The sequence below is a fragment of the Leptonychotes weddellii genome, chromosome 16 (genome assembly GCF_054177405.1).
Source record: "Leptonychotes weddellii isolate Sample4059 chromosome 16, ASM5417740v2, whole genome shotgun sequence".
Taxonomy (NCBI): domain Eukaryota; kingdom Metazoa; phylum Chordata; class Mammalia; order Carnivora; family Phocidae; genus Leptonychotes; species Leptonychotes weddellii.
Genome location: NC_138384.1, coordinates 46,449,716 through 46,458,671, shown reverse-complemented (window position 1 = coordinate 46,458,671; position 8,956 = coordinate 46,449,716). Strand labels below are relative to the sequence as shown.

At 43.9% G+C, this 8,956-nt stretch overlaps 1 protein-coding gene across 1 annotated transcript in view; it reads right to left on the bottom strand.

Moving 5' to 3' along the window:
• Positions 1-8,956, bottom strand: part of POLD1 (DNA polymerase delta 1, catalytic subunit) — a 134,134-nt gene that overhangs the window by 31,264 nt on the left and 93,914 nt on the right. The window lies entirely within an intron of this gene.

Below are 8,956 nucleotides of genomic sequence, written 5' to 3'. Positions count from 1 at the left end.
GACCTGAGCCAAGGGCAGACGCTTAACCGACTAAGCCACCCAGGCGCCCCAAGCCATGCTCTTTTATAGTTTGTCTTGTCCCTTCCCACATGGCCTTGAAGCTATGGAATCTGAGGATGTTACCAACAAAAGGAGTGATTACTATGATGTATGAACCAGTGTCTATCACTTCCTTGGCTGTGTAATGTGGAGCCAAGCTATTTACCCTGTGCCTCAGTTTTCTCTTCCAAAGTGGGTTCAACAAGAGCTCATTGGATTGTCATTACAATTAAATGAGGTAAAAAAAAAACAACAACAACAAAAACAAAAACCATGAACCGGACCAGATTCAAATAAGGAGCCTAATACATGAGAACTGTGTTCTTGGGGAGCCTAATACGTGAGAACTGTTTGTTCTTGGGGATGCCAAAGTTGTTTTTAACTTCTCACTATAGAACAGTGCAAAAGCCTGAAGTAGACTGAAAGTAAATTACAACAGATTGGGGGCAAGTCATGTCACCCTTACTCTCAGTTGACCTACCTATAAAATGGAGGAAATTATTCCCAGTTTTTAGGAAGGGTGTGAAAATTCAGGAAGGGCAGTGCCTGCACATCTAAGCATCCAGTGTGAAAATTAATAAAGGGAAACCACTAAAATGGAGCGGAAGCTCTCCTGGGGAGAGAGAGGACCCTGGGATCATGACCTGAGCTGAAGGCAGACACTTAACGACTGAGCCACCCAGGAGCCCCCACAAGTGTTCTAAAAGTGATTGTGGTGACCACTCCAGTGGTCAATCACAGGAAGAATTGTCAATTACAGACCCCAACAGAAGAATCCTCAACAGGAAAGAATCCTCAGTGACAGGCTCCACAAGGGAAAGATGTACATTGCGTCTCCTCCAAGAAATCAGCTACCCCAGACTCAGCCAATGAGAAACCGTCATCACCTTGAACTCTTGCTTTTCTCCAATGGACTTTCGATCAAAACAACCCCTCCCAACTTCCTCTTTCTTCTCCATTAAATAATGTTCCTCTCTTGTTGGGCTCGCCTGTGGTTTTTTGCCATAGCTTGTTTATCCAGAATTGCAGTTCTCTGCTATTCCCAAATAAGCACCCCCCCTTTTTTTTTTGCTGGTAAAGTAACTTTTATTTTTAAGGTCAACACTGTCAGTGACAGTTTTGTTATCTGACCCTAATTGCAGACCAATGTCTTCATTAATAACGAATCCAATGTCCCCTAGTTTTTTGGTAACAGCTTAATTGAAGTATAATTCACATACCCATAAAATTCACCCATTCAAAGTGTATAATTCAATGGTTTTTAGTAGATTCACAGAATTGTTGCAACTGTCACCACAATCACTTTTAGAACACTTGTGGGGGTGCCTGGGTGGCTCAGTCGTTAAGCATCTGCCTTCGGCTCAGGTCATGATCCCAGGGTCCTGGGATAGAGCCCCGTGTCGGCTCCCTGCTCAGTGGGAAGCCTGCTTCTCCCTCTCCCGCTCCCCCTGCTTGTGTTTCCTCTCTCGCTATCTCTCTCCATTAAATAAATAAATAAAATCTTTAAGAAAAAAAAAACTTTCGTCACCCCCAAAAAAAGAAATTCCATACCCACTAACAGTCACCCCCCAATTATCCTATCCCCCAAGCCCCAGGCAACCATTAATCTACTCCTTGTCTTTATGGATTTCCCCATTCTAGACATTTTGTATAAAGGGAATCTTAGAATATCTGTCTTAGTGTCTGGCTTCTTTCATTTAGCATAATGTGTTCAAGGTTCATCTATGTTGTAGCATGCTTCTGTACTTAATTTCTGTTGTGGCTGAATAATATTACATTGTGTGCATAGACCACATTTTATTTATCCATTCATCAGCAAGGGACATTTGGGTTGTTTCTCTTTTTGGCTATATCGCTGCTATGAACATTCATATACAAGCTGTTGCACGGACATACGCTTTCATTTCTCTTGGGTATATACCTAGAAGGGGAATTACTGGGTCATATGGTAACTGTATGTTTAACCTTTTGAGGAACTGCTTAACTGTGTGCACCTTTTACAGTCCTACCAGCAATATTTACGAGTTTCAATTTCTCTACATCCTTACCAGTACTTGTTTTTATGTCTTTTTGACTATAGCCATTCTAGTGGGTGTGAAGTGATATTTCACTGTGGTTTTTTTTTTTTTCCACTGTGGTTTTAATTTATACTTCTTTGATGGCTAATTCTATTTCCTTTTTCTCACAGTTATTTTGTAATGTGTAATTCTGCCTTTACTATTCTTCTTTTAAAGATTTATTTATTTATTTGAGAGAGAGAGAGAGTGGGGTGTAGGGGCAGAGGGAGAAACTCAAGCAGACTCCCACTGAGCACGGAACCGGACGCAGGGCTCGATCCCATGACCCTGAGATCAGACCTGAGCTGAAACCAATTCTGAGATGCTTAACCATCTGAGCCACCCAAGTGCCCCTGCCTTTACTATTCTGAAATGAAATCCAAAGATAATATAGCTGAATTATGGGCCCATACCAAAGTATCATTTTACTTCACCAACTGCGACAGAAATGATGTGTAAATAGAAACTAATTTTTAATAAAGTGATACCCACTTCAACATAGGTGCACAAGAGACACAATATGGCAGCCAGATCTTACTTTAAAAGAGAATTATTGTAAATTTAAAAGGGACACAGCAGTCTGACACAGGAGGGCTGTATCATCAGCTCAAATGCCTCAGGCAGCATTGCCACGTGGGACACAATTTTCACAAAGTTGTGGACAAATCTTTTTTTTTTTTAAAGATTTATTTATTTATTTGAGAGAGCGAGAATGAGAGAGAGTACATGAGAGGGGTTAGGGTCAGAGAGAGAGAAGCAGACTCCCCGCCGAGCAGGGATCCCGATGCGGGACTTGATCCTGGGACTACAGGATCATGACCTGAGCCGAAGGCAGTTGCTTAACCAACTGAGCCACCCAGGCGCCCAGTTGTGGCCAAATCTTAATAAAGTGATTAATACGACAGGTAGGAATACTTTTGGCATATTCGAAAAAGCGGCAAGTAGGCCAGAGTAGAAGCAGCTGAGTGAAGTGGGGACGGGGGGAGGGTGCAAGACAAGATCATACCAGAGGGCGGTCGGATCAGGAGGCCTTGTGGGTCGGATGTGTCCAACATTGGCTCAATGTTCACAAAAACGTTCCCTTACCCCAGGTGACCCCAGCGGACTACATTTCCCAGCATACTCTTGCAGTTTTGTGCAACCACGTGACTGGATTCTGGCCAATGGAACACAAGCAAAAGTAATACCCGATTTGAGTGAAAGCCAGTGTCTGGGCTGACTCCAAGGTGTCCGAAACTTCAAGACCGAGGTTCAAATCCCGCCGAACACAGCAGGGCCATTCCCTCCCCTATCCCCACACCTCAGTTTCCACCCTCTGTGAAGTGTGGATCATAATCCCTCTCTTACAAGGCTGCTGGGTGATTACATAAAATGGTGGCTTGAAAAATCTGGTAATCCTTTACCGCGTTGAATCCTGAGTCCCTCGGTGGGATTGTGCTAAACTGAGTTTGGTGGCCCAGAAAGGCGTGAGGACTGAGCCTCACCTCCAAGTCCTCCTGGTCTGGTGGAGGGGGTCTACCCGGTCACAAACCACTGTGTGACAAAAGAGGGGTGATCGGGTCCCATTTGTTGAGTGTGTTCAGAAGACATCTCCCACCTACCTTGGGCAGAGAGCAGCCAGGGATGAAGCATTTATTCTACTTCTTTTTACAAAGGAGGGGAGGCTGGAAAGACCCTGATGTTTCAGGACTAAAGCTCAAGAAACTGGGGAGGTACCATCTAAAAAAATTTTTAAAAGGGCGCCTGGGGCTCAGTTGGTTAAGCATCTGCCTTCAGCTCATGGGTCCTGGGATTGAGTCCCACATCTGGCTCCCTGCTCAGCGGGGAGTCTGCTTCTCCCTCTCCTTCTGCCTGCCTGCCGCTCCCCCTGCTTGTGTTCTCTCTCTCTCACTATCTCTCTCTGTATCAAATAAATAAATAAAAATCTTAAAAATAAATAAATAAATACAAATAAAAAATTTTAAAAAAAAATTTTTAATTGCTTCCTTAGGGTAGGAGCTTAACAAATGCTTGCCAGCTGGTGCCTGGCTGGCTCAGTCGGAAAAGCATGTGACTCTTGGTCTCCGGGTTGGGAGTTTGAGCCCCACGTTGGGTGTAGAGATTATTTAAAAATAAAAATCTTAATTTGTAGGACCGATGTGAGACTCTGGGAGAAAATGCTGTGTGTCTATTAGGCTTTGCAATATTAAAGAGAAACAAATCTGACTTTTAAAAATAAATAAATAAATAAATAAATAAAATAAAAATCTTAAAAAACACAAAATGCCAGGGGCGCCTAGGTGGCTCAGTCGTTAGGCGTCAGCCTTCGGCTCGGGTCACGATCCCAGGGTCCTGGGATCGAGCCCTGCATCTGGCTCCCTGCTCCGAGGGAAGCCTGCTTCTCCCTCTCCCACTCCCCCTGCTTGTGTTCCCTCTCTCTCTGTGTCTCTCTCTGTCAAATAAATAAATGAAAAAAAAAAAATCTTAAAAAAAAAAAATGCCAGGGTGCCTAGGCGGCTCAGTTGGTTAAGCGTCTGACTCTTGATTTCAGCTCAGGTCATGGTCTCAGGGTGTGGGATCGAGCCCCGCGTGGGGCTCTGAGTTCTATGGGGAGACTGCTTCTCTCTCTCCTCTCTCAACCTGTGTCCCTCCCCTGTTCGCCCAAGCTCTCTCTCTAAAATAAATAAATAGATAAATACATATTTTTTTTAAATGCCTGTTGGATTACAGTAAATTATGTCAAATTAAGAGACTGGTTTTTCAAGGGGTGCCTGGGTGGTTCAGTCAGTTAAGCTTTTGGCTCAGGTCATGATCTCAGGGGTTGTGAGAGTCTAGCTCAGCTCACAGTCTGCTTGTTTCTCTCCCTCTGCTCTTCCCCGGCCTCTGCTCTCTCGTGCTCTCTCGCTGTTTCTCAAATAAATAAATTTTTAACTTTTTAAAAAGATTTATTTATTTATTTCAGAGAGAGAGCAAGAGTGCAAGCACCCACGAGTGGGGGGAGGGGCAGAGGGAGAAGCAGGATCCTGGCTGAGCAGGGAGCCTGATACAGCGCTCGATCCCAGGACCCTGAGCCGAAGGCAGACGCTTAACCGATTGAGCCACCGATTGACCACCCAAAAAAAATATTTTTTTTTTTAAAAAGAGAGAGACTGGTTCTTCATAATTCCAAAAAACTCATTGAGTATTATTGTTAATGTAAAAATGTTGTGCGTAGAGTCCACCATTTTTATAGCATGTATACTAAGTTTTTAAGACTTTCAGAAAATGTATGTTGAAATTGATATGAAAAAAAAACAAATGAAACTGTATTATCGGAAGTCATGTAAAACAGACTGATTAGAAATGTTTTTCCACTATACGGAATAGGGAATAATCACAAGGCTTTTCATTTCTAGGTGTTGGGAGTATGGTTCTCAGAGTGAATAAATCATGACTAGGACTCTTAAAAAACAAAAACAAAACAAAACAAAAACCCCCAAAGAAACTGAGGAGGTGGGTGGGGACAGACTAATCTTGGCTGGGAAAATAGGCCCACACCACCACCGTGTGGCCGTTTTGGGCAGCACCTTTCAGAAATCACTTACTTGGGGCAAGCAAGAATTAGGACTGGAGGCAGAATCTGGATGAGGGGATTCTGAGGGGTCGAGACTGAATATTCCAGCTGCCAAGACAGAGGAGGGGGAGATGCAGCAAGATTTATTGTGGGGAAACTGACTCTCCGTCTTCTGTGTCAGGGAAATCCCCTAAAGCAGTGGTGTTCAAAGTGGGTTGTTGCAAGTATTTTCTTGAGCATTTGCTGGATGTTGGGCACTGTCCTTGGTGTTGGGGACACAGTGGTAAATGAAACAAACCAAGATCCCTGCTCTTGTGGAGATTAGATTATAATGGGGAAACGGGTATTCAATGTGATAACAGAATTACCAGTTTAGACAGTATCACTGATTCTAAGATACACATGGCTTACAACTGATGACATCTTAGAGTCAATTAAACGTTCAAAGAGGTTGACTACTATTAAAAAAAATAGGTGAGGGTAAAGGAGATTGGAAATTTGGGGAGAGGATGGTTGCCATATTCAACAGGGTGCTCAGGGTAGACTTCGCTAAGAAGGTGATACTTATGTAAAGATTTGAAGGAGGAGAGGGGCTGAATAGGGTTTTTCTGGAGGGAAAACACTCGGGCAGAACAGCCTGTGCAAAGGCCCTGAGGCAGGAGTGTGACTGGGTTTGTCTGTGGAACAAAAAGGAGGCCAATGTGGCTAGATTGAATGAGCGAGGAGGGGTGGGGAGAGGTAATGTCAGAGAGGGAATGGGGTCAAAATCATATAGGGCCTTTCCTTTTTTTTTTTTTTAAAGATTTTATTTATTTATTTATTTGAAAGAGAGAGAGAGCATGAGTGGGGGGAGGAGCTGAGGGTGAAGCAGACTCCCCACTGAGCAGGGAGCCTTGATGCAGGGCTCAAATCCAGGATCCTGGGATCATGACCTGAGCCGAAGGCAGATGCTTAACCAACAGAACCACCCAGACGCCCCATAAAGGGCCTTTCAATTCCGTGATGCCATTGGTACCTCTGATCCTTTGGTCCTACCCTTTTTTTCTCTATTGCCTCACCACCTCTCATGTCCTCTCTCCCTTTCTTAGATGCTGTGGGCAAGCACCACAGTCATGTCCTTGCACACATTACATTACCTTCCTTGCTCTTTCTCCCTTGCTCACACCTGCCTGGCCAAACCCCAACCCTGGTTAAAATGGACTCTGCCTTTTCTGTACCTGCTCCCACCCAGCTGAGCTTGTGAGTGGACGTACTTGAGCTGTGTGACAGCAAAGCTCAAGTGAACATTCAGAACCGATCTGCAAGGCCTCTCTGGCTCTGTCGTCCATCCTCTAAGCAATCACGTTCTCACCTTCTCTCTCAAAACCTCCAGCGCCCCTCCCCACCTTCATTCTCACTTCTTCTTTTGCTGAAAAAATAGAAGCCGCGAGAAGAAAACTTCCCTATGCTTACCCCAGGGACACTGCTAGCTCACATACAGAGGTACATACACTGCTGGCCCTCCCATGACCATGTTTGGACCATCCATAAGGACCAACCCCTCCACCTGGGCTCTGAATCCCTTCCCTCTCCCTACTCAAAACTTTCCCTCTTGCAATGTTTCCTTCTCTCTCTTGCATCATTATTTTTACACCCCTTGAGCTGTTGTTCCTTTAGGATTCCCCTTCACCAAATGCCCACACCTCCTCATGGTGCTGTTGAGAATACTTCCTGAAACTTGGGGACCTTAGACCCACTTCTCTGCCTGAGCTCCCCTCCCCCCACTTTGTAACCCCATCCAGGAGCCCCAATGCTTGGTATTGATCTAACCAAAATAATTACATAACCATATTAAACAGGAAAGGGGAGAGTGTGTGTAAGAAGTGTGGGTAGAGGGAGGAAAGGAAAGAGAGCTAAATCCTGAATTCTGAGTCAGCAGAACAGAGGATAATGCCTAAAACCAACAAAGCAAGAAGTAGCAATATAACTGTGCTTAGAGATGTGGAAACAATGCCAAATTTATTAGCTAAAAGAAATGAAAATGGGACACCTGGGTGGCTCAGATGGTTAAGCATCTGCCTTCGGCTCAGGTCATGATCCCAGGGTCCTGGGATCAAGCCCACATCCGGCTCCTGACTCAGCGGGGAGTCTGCTTCTTCCTCTCCCTCTGCCTCTCCCACTGCTCATGCTCTCTCTCTCTCTGTATCTCTGTGTCTCAAATGAATAAATAAAATCTTTAAAAAAAATAAATAAATAAAATAAAAGAAATGAAAGTGGTTGCTTCTTGGGAGGAAAAAAATGGGAAAGGAGTGGCACAGGACTTGTTATAATGAGTCTTAAAGATTTAGTTGAGTTTTTTTTTAAGATTTTATTTTATTTATAAAATAAATTGTTTATAATATTGAAAAAGGAGAATAACCAACCTAGGGCAAGTGTTATATAGTGTTACATTTATATTCTGGAATATTATGTAGCTTTTTTTTTTTTTTTAAGTTTGTTTGTTTGTTTTAGTAATCTCTACACCCAGTATGGGGCTTGAACTCAGGACCCTGAGAGCAAGAGTCCCGGGCTCTTCCTACTGAGCCAGCCAGGCACCCCTGGAATACAATGTAGCTGTTTGAAGAATGAGACATGCTGAGTAGAAGGGGCGAAGGATACTGATGTCCACCACTTACCTGGAAGGCAATACAATCAGATGGATTGAGGAATAGACAGAATAGGGCACTACTGACGTTTGGGGCCAAGCAATTCTTTGTTGGGGGGGGCTGTCCTGTGCTTTGTAGTATGCTTAGCAGCTTCCTTAGCTGCTACCCATTAGATGCCAGTACACCCCCACCCCAGTCGTGACAGCCAAAACGTCCCCAGACAATGCCAAATGTCCCTGTAGGGAAAAGAGCTCCCCAGTTGAGAACCACTTAGATAAAGAGATGGAGAGATGGATAGAAATGTGGCCAAGGGGCGCCTGGGTGCCTTAGTCCGTTGAGCATCTTCCTTTGGCTCAGGTCATGATCCCAGGGTCCTGGGATCGAGCCTGCATACAGCCCCCTGCTCGGCAGGGAGTCTGCTTCTCCCTCTCCTTCTGCCTCTCCCCCAGCTTGTGCTCTCTCGCTCTCTCTCTGTCAAATAAATAAATAAAATCTTCTAAAAAAAAAAAAAGAAATGTGATCAAGCAAATATAGCAATGGTAGAATCTAGGTGGTGGGTATATGAGTGTTCACTGTAAAAATTTTTCCATTTTGCTGTATGTCTGAGATTTTTCATAATTAAGGGCTTGCAAAAAAAAGAATGAAGTAAATCTATATGCTCTGATCCTTTTTTTTTTAAGATTTTATTTTTTTATTTTTTTTTT